The sequence below is a fragment of the Peromyscus maniculatus genome, chromosome 15 (assembly GCF_049852395.1).
Source record: "Peromyscus maniculatus bairdii isolate BWxNUB_F1_BW_parent chromosome 15, HU_Pman_BW_mat_3.1, whole genome shotgun sequence".
Taxonomy (NCBI): Eukaryota; Metazoa; Chordata; class Mammalia; order Rodentia; family Cricetidae; genus Peromyscus; species Peromyscus maniculatus.
In genome coordinates, this window is record NC_134866.1 from 4,384,471 (window position 1) to 4,393,361 (window position 8,891).

General features: G+C 42.2%; 1 long non-coding RNA gene across 1 annotated transcript; it reads right to left on the reverse strand.

Annotated features, from left to right (window-relative positions):
* Positions 1-263: 263 nt before the first annotated feature.
* On the reverse strand, positions 264-7,685 carry LOC121822888 (uncharacterized). Its single transcript, XR_006064193.2, has 3 exons — positions 7,496-7,685; positions 2,439-2,860; positions 264-1,283 (listed from the first exon to the last, which is right to left on the reverse strand). It is a non-coding gene; the product is annotated as an uncharacterized LOC121822888 (long non-coding RNA).
* Positions 7,686-8,891: the final 1,206 nt, after the last annotated feature.

Here is an 8,891-nt window from a genome sequence, read left to right on the forward strand (position 1 = left end):
CATATTCTTTTCCCATTTACCTTCGTTTCTCAAATTTCATTTTCACCGCACCCCAGGAAATCTAAGTAGCTCATCACCACATCTATTATATGAAACTTTTTTTTACTTTGTGTATGCTATTAGTTTTAAACATAACTGGGATGAGGATGATGTTTAGAATTCAGGACCTTCCTTATCTCTATTTAAAAACAAACAAGGAGGACTCACAACACATTATTTAATACAAAAATATTGGTAAGCATGGGTACCTTATACATGTCAGAGTTTTAAAATCCAGAATAAAGTTAAACAAAAGATTATCAGAATGCTCATGTGAAGTTAGTGGAGCTAATGCAGTTTACACAGAGGACTGCTTTGTTTACATCCAAGCAGCAGTCTAGGAGCATTGTTCATTGTGCTTAATTGGGCGCCTGAAGAGGTTGCCGGACTTGCTCACAGGGCTGTCTACAGGCCTGGGCTGACTTTTCCAGCTCTCTCATTGCTCATGAGCTGGCTTTGCGACTGTTTTTGCAATCATTCACTTATAATAAGGGGCTACGACCCATCCAACTGTCATCGTCAGATTCCCTAACCTCATACACCAGAAGGTGAAAGTGCAGATTGCTATGAGCAAGGCTTGGGCACAGAACTCTAGCCAACACTCCTCTTGAGGCATCTGCTCATTGGACGTCTTTCCCTCTCCCCAGAGACACACAGAGAGACACTTGTACTCAACCTCGACTAAGGCACTGCCTCCACCAGCACGGGCTGCACAGGTACAAAGGAACTGAGTCTTCCAATAGTTTCAAATCCCAGACACAGGGATTCCAGTTTTTGATATATCCCAGTCGACATGGTGTGGCACAAAGACAGAGCAGCTCTACTGTTTTAAATTAGAAATTCATTGACGAAATAAATGACCAGAGCTTCCCTTCTAATGCATTTGCTTGTGAAAAATGAAAACAGATTTCAACAAAGAGACTTGCATATAAAAGTCAATTGCTACCAAAAACAAAAAAAGAATCCTATATACCAATTGATAGAAAAGACAGGCAATTCTAGAGTGCCTATAAAATAGACTAAGTACAATAAAAAAAATAGCAAACTATTTGCACATGTAGAATTGGCAAGTTTTACATGGCATGATTTCATTAAAATGACAAGCAAGAAAACTAGCCAGGCAAGGCAGCTCACACCTGCAATCCAAGTACTCTGAGAAACTGAAGCAGGAGTCTACCCCAACTTCAGGGATGTCTTGGGATACATGCTGAATTTGAGACCAGCCTGGACTACAGAGTGAGAATCTGTCAAAAAATAAAAAATAAAAAAAAATCACAGGTGGTTATTAAAACAAAATTAAGATAGCAATTGTCACCGTTAGCTTCAACTTTCAAATTGACACAAATCCAGAGTCACGTGGGAGTAGAAAACCTCGAATAAGGAATTGCTCCATCAGATTGGACTGTGGTCATGTCTGTGAAGCATGTTCTTGATTCCTAATTGGTGTGGGAAGGCATCAGTTGTTAACCATCCTTAGGCAGATGAGCCTGGGCTATATAAGAAAGCAGGCTGAGCAAGCCAGTAAGAGGTCCAGCCTTGGCTTCCCCTGATGATGCTTTGTAAGCTGTGAAGCAAATAAACCCATTAATCGCCCAAGCTGCTTTTGATCAGTTTTTGACCAGTGCTCTATCATAGCAACAGAAAGCCAAGGGCAGCAGTGATCGGGAAGCCATTGTTGCAGAAGTAAGAATGGCTGAGATGGAGTTTTTGACAGGATGGAAGGAAACATGCTGTCCCCAACGCGGGGCATGATTTCACAGGCGGAAAAACTGTCAGAATTCATCAAACTGTCACTTTAAAATCTGTACATCTTCATGTCTGCTAATCATAGCTTATCAATCTTCTCTAAGGATACCTGTGTGACTACACCCACCTTATAAAATACTTCTGCTTCCTCACTCCAACCAGACACATTTAACAGCGCCACAGAGGGATATTTCCTATTAAGCTGTGAGTGGGTGGAAAAAGAGAAGTCATGTTTATTGAAGGCCACTTCCCAAGGTGAGGAAGCTTTATGAATCCAATTGGGTGGCCGAAAATTCAAACAAGCCAAGCTAACCACCTGGTGAACTATGGAGTCTGAAGATAGGAATGTAAGCGCTTGGGGTCCTGGAAGATGAAGATTAAATGGGGCATTCCTGCCACTAATGTTCCCACATGGATTTAAAGAGGAAATTAGCATTGGGCTTACTGCCTACACCGCATTCCTCCTAACGACTTGGGGGAAATAACCCTTATTGTAAAATAAGGGTTGATTTAACATGATGAGTATTTGTATTCAAGGCTTGAAATACAGCTGTATCTATTGAAGAACAATGTCCTGGTTACAGGGTGGTAGTTTTCTGTGGAAATTAAATCCAATCCTGGTCAAGGGAAGAGCCCAGCATGGACCCCCTCACCTGCAATCTTGATCACTGGGCAGGGGTGGACGTCTCTCTCCATGAGGTATAGAAAAGGTTGTATCCTGTTTCCAGAGAAGACTGAGCTGGGGGTGTGCATCAGCTGCAGAAGGCTTGGCTAGCGTGTGTGAGGCCTTGAGTTCAATCTCCAGCAGGGCAACATGGCAGCTGAGCAGGTGTCGTCTTCTCTGTCTCTCCGTATCCAAGCAGATCTGAAAACAGCCCATTCAGTTCTCCATGTCAGCCGGTGAGAAGGGAATGACCCATGTTGGGTACAGAAGAGGCAGCTACACAGGGTAAGAACGATCTTATTGCTTTCTGTGAGGTCATCGGTGACACTTGGATGAGTATGTGGCCTCTGCTTGAGAAGAGGTTCTGGGTTTTCATAACAACAACAGTGCTCTCACTTTCGATGTGAGGACCTGAAAGTTTGGGAGACGGAAGTCAACAGAACTGGGGAGATCCAGAGATCTGCAGAAGGCAGCGGTGTGCAAGCACCCTGCCTTGTCCTGACTGGATGGCGTAACTGAGGAGACTGTGTAAGTTCAGAACTTCTCAAAGGAACCTGGGAATATTGCTCGGTGTCACACAGGGTGAGCCAGTGCTCCTTCCCACCACTGCCTAGAACATGACTTGCAGGACCCTGAACAGGACTCAGTGCTATTGCCAAAGCAGAGGAGGAACTAATAGCATCAGAGGGAGCACCATCCAAGTCCCACATCACACAGCTTCACAGCAGGAGCCAACTGATCATACTGTTTGCAAATAGACTGTGTCTTTGAACAAAGCTAAAAAACATTTGTAGGAATGCAAACACTGCAGAACCCAGCAAGGTCAAACCAGACTCCCTATGTCCCAGTCATAGATTGCTAGGTATGTGGTCAGTCAGGAAAAAAAAATCAGCTTATTAAGAAACAGGAGAGAAAAAATCAGTCTACTATTATGCCAGAATATTTTAATCCATCTTTTAATAAGTGGTAAAGCTGATAGAAAGTTATGGAAGGTATAAAAGATTTAAACCACATTACCAACTGACTTGGTCTAATTAACAGTAAATATCACAGTAAATATCCAATAAGCAGCAGAATGGAAAATATTCCCAGGAAACTGTTTTTGAGGCAGATTCTATTCAGTGTCACAAAATGAGTATGAATAAACAGAAAAGAATAAACCCCCATAGAGGATAAATTCTGACCACCATGAATTACGTTTAATTAAAAACGGGCAAATCTCTGGAAATCCATGAATACGGAGGAGTGATTAATACACTCACACAAAAGAAGTGATGGAAATGGAAACTGGAGAGCACACTGAACCTGAGGAAGAAGAAAACGCTGTGGTGACGTTTGCATAGCGCCAATAAAGCCATGATACAGAACAAACAGAACAGAATGTCAACACTGGAGAAACAAAAGCTCTCCAGTAAGTGACTTCACTGTCTGCCGTAAGAACCGCCCTTTAAAAAATGTGAAACCCAAAGTAAGAAAACCATAAGGAAATAAACATGAGAACAAATGTCAGGGAAAATGGAAAGGAGCAGAGGAGTGCTAAAAATCAATTCCTTCCCGGAGAATGTCAGTGACCGGAATTCTCCAGCCAGGCTGGCTCTAAAGTAAGAACCAAAACACAGCTTTTATTAATACTGGGAATTAAAGATGCAGCATCACCATATTATATATAGAAGCATAAAAAGGAATGATTTCACACCAATAAATTTAACAAACTGGATGAATCTTGGCGAACATGAGCTACTCAGTGCCCATTCAGATGGAGATTATGGGTAATGCTCTGTCTGTTGCATTTTAAACTTGGAGTTATCAACTTTCTCACAAGCAAAATCCTAAACTTAGCTGGCTTGGTAACAAACTCCCACAATCCCAGCTATTCCAGTGGCCAAGGCAGGAGGGTCTTAGGTTTGAGACCTGCCTGGCTACATAATGACATCTTATAGCCAAATCAAACAAGCTCATTAATTAGTCAAGACTTAGAGATACATTAAAAACAAACAACAACAACAACACAGGCTTAAATGATTTCACTGGGGCTTTCCAGACAATATATAGATGAGATAATGTCAACTCCATAAAAACCGTTCCTGAAATTGCAAATGAATACCTGGTTCCCAATTCAGTTTGTAAGTCCAGAATCGCCCTAATACTCGATGTCACCAGGCAAGAAGATGCAGATCAATTTCACCATGAATATCCATGCAAATGATCTATAAACAAAATCCTAACTACTAAACTATGGATTATGACTAGGTTTACTTTATATCAAGACTGCAATGTCGGCTTCACATTCAAGGCAGGAGAGTAACCAAAGAGATGTCTTGATGGGGGGACACTTTCGGAGTCAGGGAGTAACCTGGTGCCAGGGAAACTCTCAGGAATCCACAAGAGTGACCCCAGCTAAGACTCCTAGCAATAGTGGAGAGGGTGCCCGAACTGGGTATCTACTGTATTCAGATTGGTGACTACCCTAATTGTCATCAGAGAGCCTTTATTCAGTAACTTATCGAAGCAGATGCAGAGATCCACAGCCAAGCACTGGGCTGAGCTCCCGGAGTCCAGTTGAAAAGAGGGAGGAGGGATTGTATGAGCCAGAGGTGTCAAGGTCATGATGAGGATCCCACAGAGACAGTTGACCTGAGCTCATGGAGGCACATGGACTCTGGACCAACAATTAGGGAGCCTGCATGGGATCATCCTAGGTAGGCCCTCTGCTTGTGTGTGACAGTTATGTAGCTTGGTCTATTTGTAAGGCTCCTAGCAATGAGATCAGGACCTGTCCCTGGTGCTTAGCTGGCTTTTGGGAACCCATTTCCCATGCTGGATTACTTTGCCCAGGCTTGATGCAGGGGGAGGAGCTTGGTCCTACCTCAACTTGATGTTCCATGCTTTTTTCAAGCCCATGGGAGGCCTGCCCCTTTCTGAATGGAGTCAGAGGAGGAGTGGATGGGGGTGGGGAGATGATGGGAGTTGGGGGAGGGAATGGGAGGAGAGAGGGAAGAGGAAACTGTGGTTGGTATGTAAAATAAATGAAAAAAAATCTAAATAAAAATTTAAAAAGTCGGTCACAATGCAAACTGTCACACTGACAAAGCAGCAGGAATCCTGTGGTTTGATAAACACACCAGTGCATTTCATACAATTCAACAACCTTTCTCTCCCAGCACTCAGCATGCTTGAACAAGAGAAAATCTCATTTACCTGTTCAGGGTAAGTCATGAAAAATCATAGCTAGCTACATGTTTACAAGTAAAAGACTGGCTCCTTCAGCTCAAAGATCAGGAAAAAGTTAACATGTCATACATCAGCAGTTCTACTCAGCTTTGGGTTGGAGGTCCCAGCTATTGTAACCAGGCAAAAGATAAATAAATAAATTAGAAAGAAGTGTCTATGTTGAAGTCATGGCTAAAACTGTTATTGTTGACAGTTAACACAATGATTTATCCGTGCAGAAGAGCTATAGAAACCCACTTTAAAAATATACTAAAGCTAGTTAAACATGGTTGCTTAACACACAACAGTCAATTTTGTTTCTTTATATTTTCAAAAAAAACTTGGAAACTAAAATTAAAGTAATAACATTGGCAAGAAATTCAAACAAATAAATAAGGATTAATATGGCCAAATAAATGAAAAATCTGCACACTCCAAAAAAAAAAAAAAAACCATTGCTGTGAGAAATTAAACAAGCAATTAAGTGGGAAGCTGTATGCAGGAATTAGAAAACTTGATGATATTATGATGTCAATTTGCCTAAAACTGAATCAAAGCAATCCTATTTAAAATCCTAGGTGACATTGTTGGCCATTTAAGTTGACATATGACGGGTAGTCCCCAAAATGATTTTGCAAAAGAATGCAAAGTTAGATTAATAGTGCCTGATCTCGTAAAACTCAGTAATGTAAAGGATAGTGGCACTGTTTAGCCACAGACAAAGAACAGTGTTCCTGTAAATACGGAAAAGTAGATCATGGGGGAGGGGGGGGCGCCGCTTACAGATGGATACACATGGATACATACACATGGATACATACACATGGATACATACACATGGATCAGGCAATGGACAGAGACAATTCAGGAGTAAAGAAGAGTCATTTTGACAACAGCAAATATCTGACTTTTTTTTGCAACAAAAATGTAATGCAAACTGTACCCTGCACGAGACACTAAAATGAACTAACCACACACTTACGTGTAAAATCAAATACTATGAATTTATAGAAGAAAACACGAAGCACTTTGTGTCAGCTTGTGTTATGAGAGCATTTCTTCAATTACCACCTCAAAAGCACCAATCATAGAGGAAGCAGATAAGCTGGACTTGAGCAAAGGTGTTAAATGTCGACCCTAAGAAGAAGTCAGCGTGTGAAGACTGGGAAAGGGTGGGTCACACGCAGGGAAGGATGCTTCCAATCAGTTTGCCCCTCTGTTGCTGATAAAACATTGGTGAAAAACAGCTTAATGGGGGGAAAGTGTGTATTTTCTTTAGAACTCCCAAGGCACAGTTCAATACTGAGGGAAGTCAGAACAGGAATTCAAGGCAGAAACCTGGAGTCCTGGATAGAAACAGAGGCCATGGAGGAATGCTGCTGCTCACTGACTTGCCATCCATGGCTTGTTCAGCCTACTTCCTTTCTTCTTAAACATACTTGTAAGTTCTAGATAGATAAAATAATAGAATTTTATCACTTCCCCCTCCCTTTCCTCCCTCCAGTCCCTCCCATGGTCCCCATTCTCAAGTTGATAGCCTCTTTTTCTTTAATTATTATTGTTACATACATGTGTGGGGGTGGGGAATGTATATACACACAAGTATACATAAATACAACCTGCTGAGTTTGTTCTGGGGATGGGTGTGTATATGGTTTCAAGGATGACCACTCTACATTGGACAACCAATAGAGGGGCTCATCCCTTGGAGGGGTTAATTGTCCTTCTCCAAGGAGTCAATAGTTACTTGTAGTTCTTTGTCTATAGGAGGGACCTGTGAAATTTCCCCCATCCATGTTAACATGTCCATTGATATTGTAATTATTCGGGTCTTACTTATGTAGCCATTTCTGTGAGAGACAGTTTCATAGCTGACTTCCTGGTGTTCTGGTTCTCACAGTCTTTCTGCCCCTTCTTCTGTCATGAACCACAGATGCAGGAGCTGTGAGGTAGACATATCTGTCAGTGAGGGCTGAGCTCCCTATGATGTGTTTATCTCTGCACTGTTCAGCTGTGGTTTTCTTCGGTGGTCTCCACCTGTTGTAAAGGGAGAATTTTTCCATAAAGAGTGATAGCTACATTTGTCCAGGAAAGGGGGCTTGTGCACTTCAACCTGCTTTCTTATGCAGCTCAGGACTACTCACCCAGAAGTGCACCATCTGCAGAGGTCTGGGTTCTCCTACACCATTCATTAGTCAAGACAGTGTCCCCACATTCATGCCCACAAGCTACTCTGATGGAGAAAATCTTGTTCCCTCTTCCCAGGTGTGTCAAACTGACACTTGAGATTAGACCTCACAGCATACTTCTGGAAAAGGATGGTGGCCACACAAAGAACAGCCACAACTGATTATAAGCACATAGATTCACCTATTACAAATTTAGTAGAAGATCTGAACATCCATCAATCAGACACTTCACTAAGGGGAGAAAATCCTGGTAAATAGCACCCACAAGATGCTCAACATCACTCTCCACTGGGGCAACTGAAATGAAACCATAATGAGAGGCTGCCACACACCTTCCACAATGACTAAAACTGAGTCTGACCTTCACAGGGGATGAACAGAATGTACAGGTACTGGAACTCTTGTGGAGTGCTGGAACTTTTGTGATGTAAAGGTATTGAATTCTTGTGAAGAATTAAAAACTGCTTTGAAAAAGTTTCCATGATTTTTTTCTTTTTAAAAGTAATTATTTGTATTGCCTTGGGGCACATGCCAAGGTGCTCATGCCAGGGATGATTGTGGAGGTTATAGGATAATACCCAGGAGTCTATTGTCTCCTCCAGCCATATAGGATGCAAGGATCTAACTTAGATCATCAGGCTTGGTGGCAAATGCCTTCACCCACTGAGCCATTGTGCCACCCCCTGCCCCCACTCCAGGTCTGTAAAGGAGCTCAGCCTTCCCCTTTCATGTGATTTGGCCATTCCAGTTCTAGGTAGTTCCCCAAATAAACAACAACATGGATGAACAATAATGATTAGCAGAGATGCAAACACTGCCTTCCATTCAATTCTTTCCTGTGTGCCTACTGTGCCCTCTGCATGGCTGTCTTCATTCAGAGTTCCTGCTTTCACATCCTCTAACTTTTTAGACAAAGGCAGTCACTGAAACTGTGCTTGGAACGTCAAACAGGGTGCCCCACCTCATTACTCTTTATCTACCTGGTTGTTATGAACGACCCACCAGGATCACCACCATGATGCTGACATGTCAGTGAACCTAAA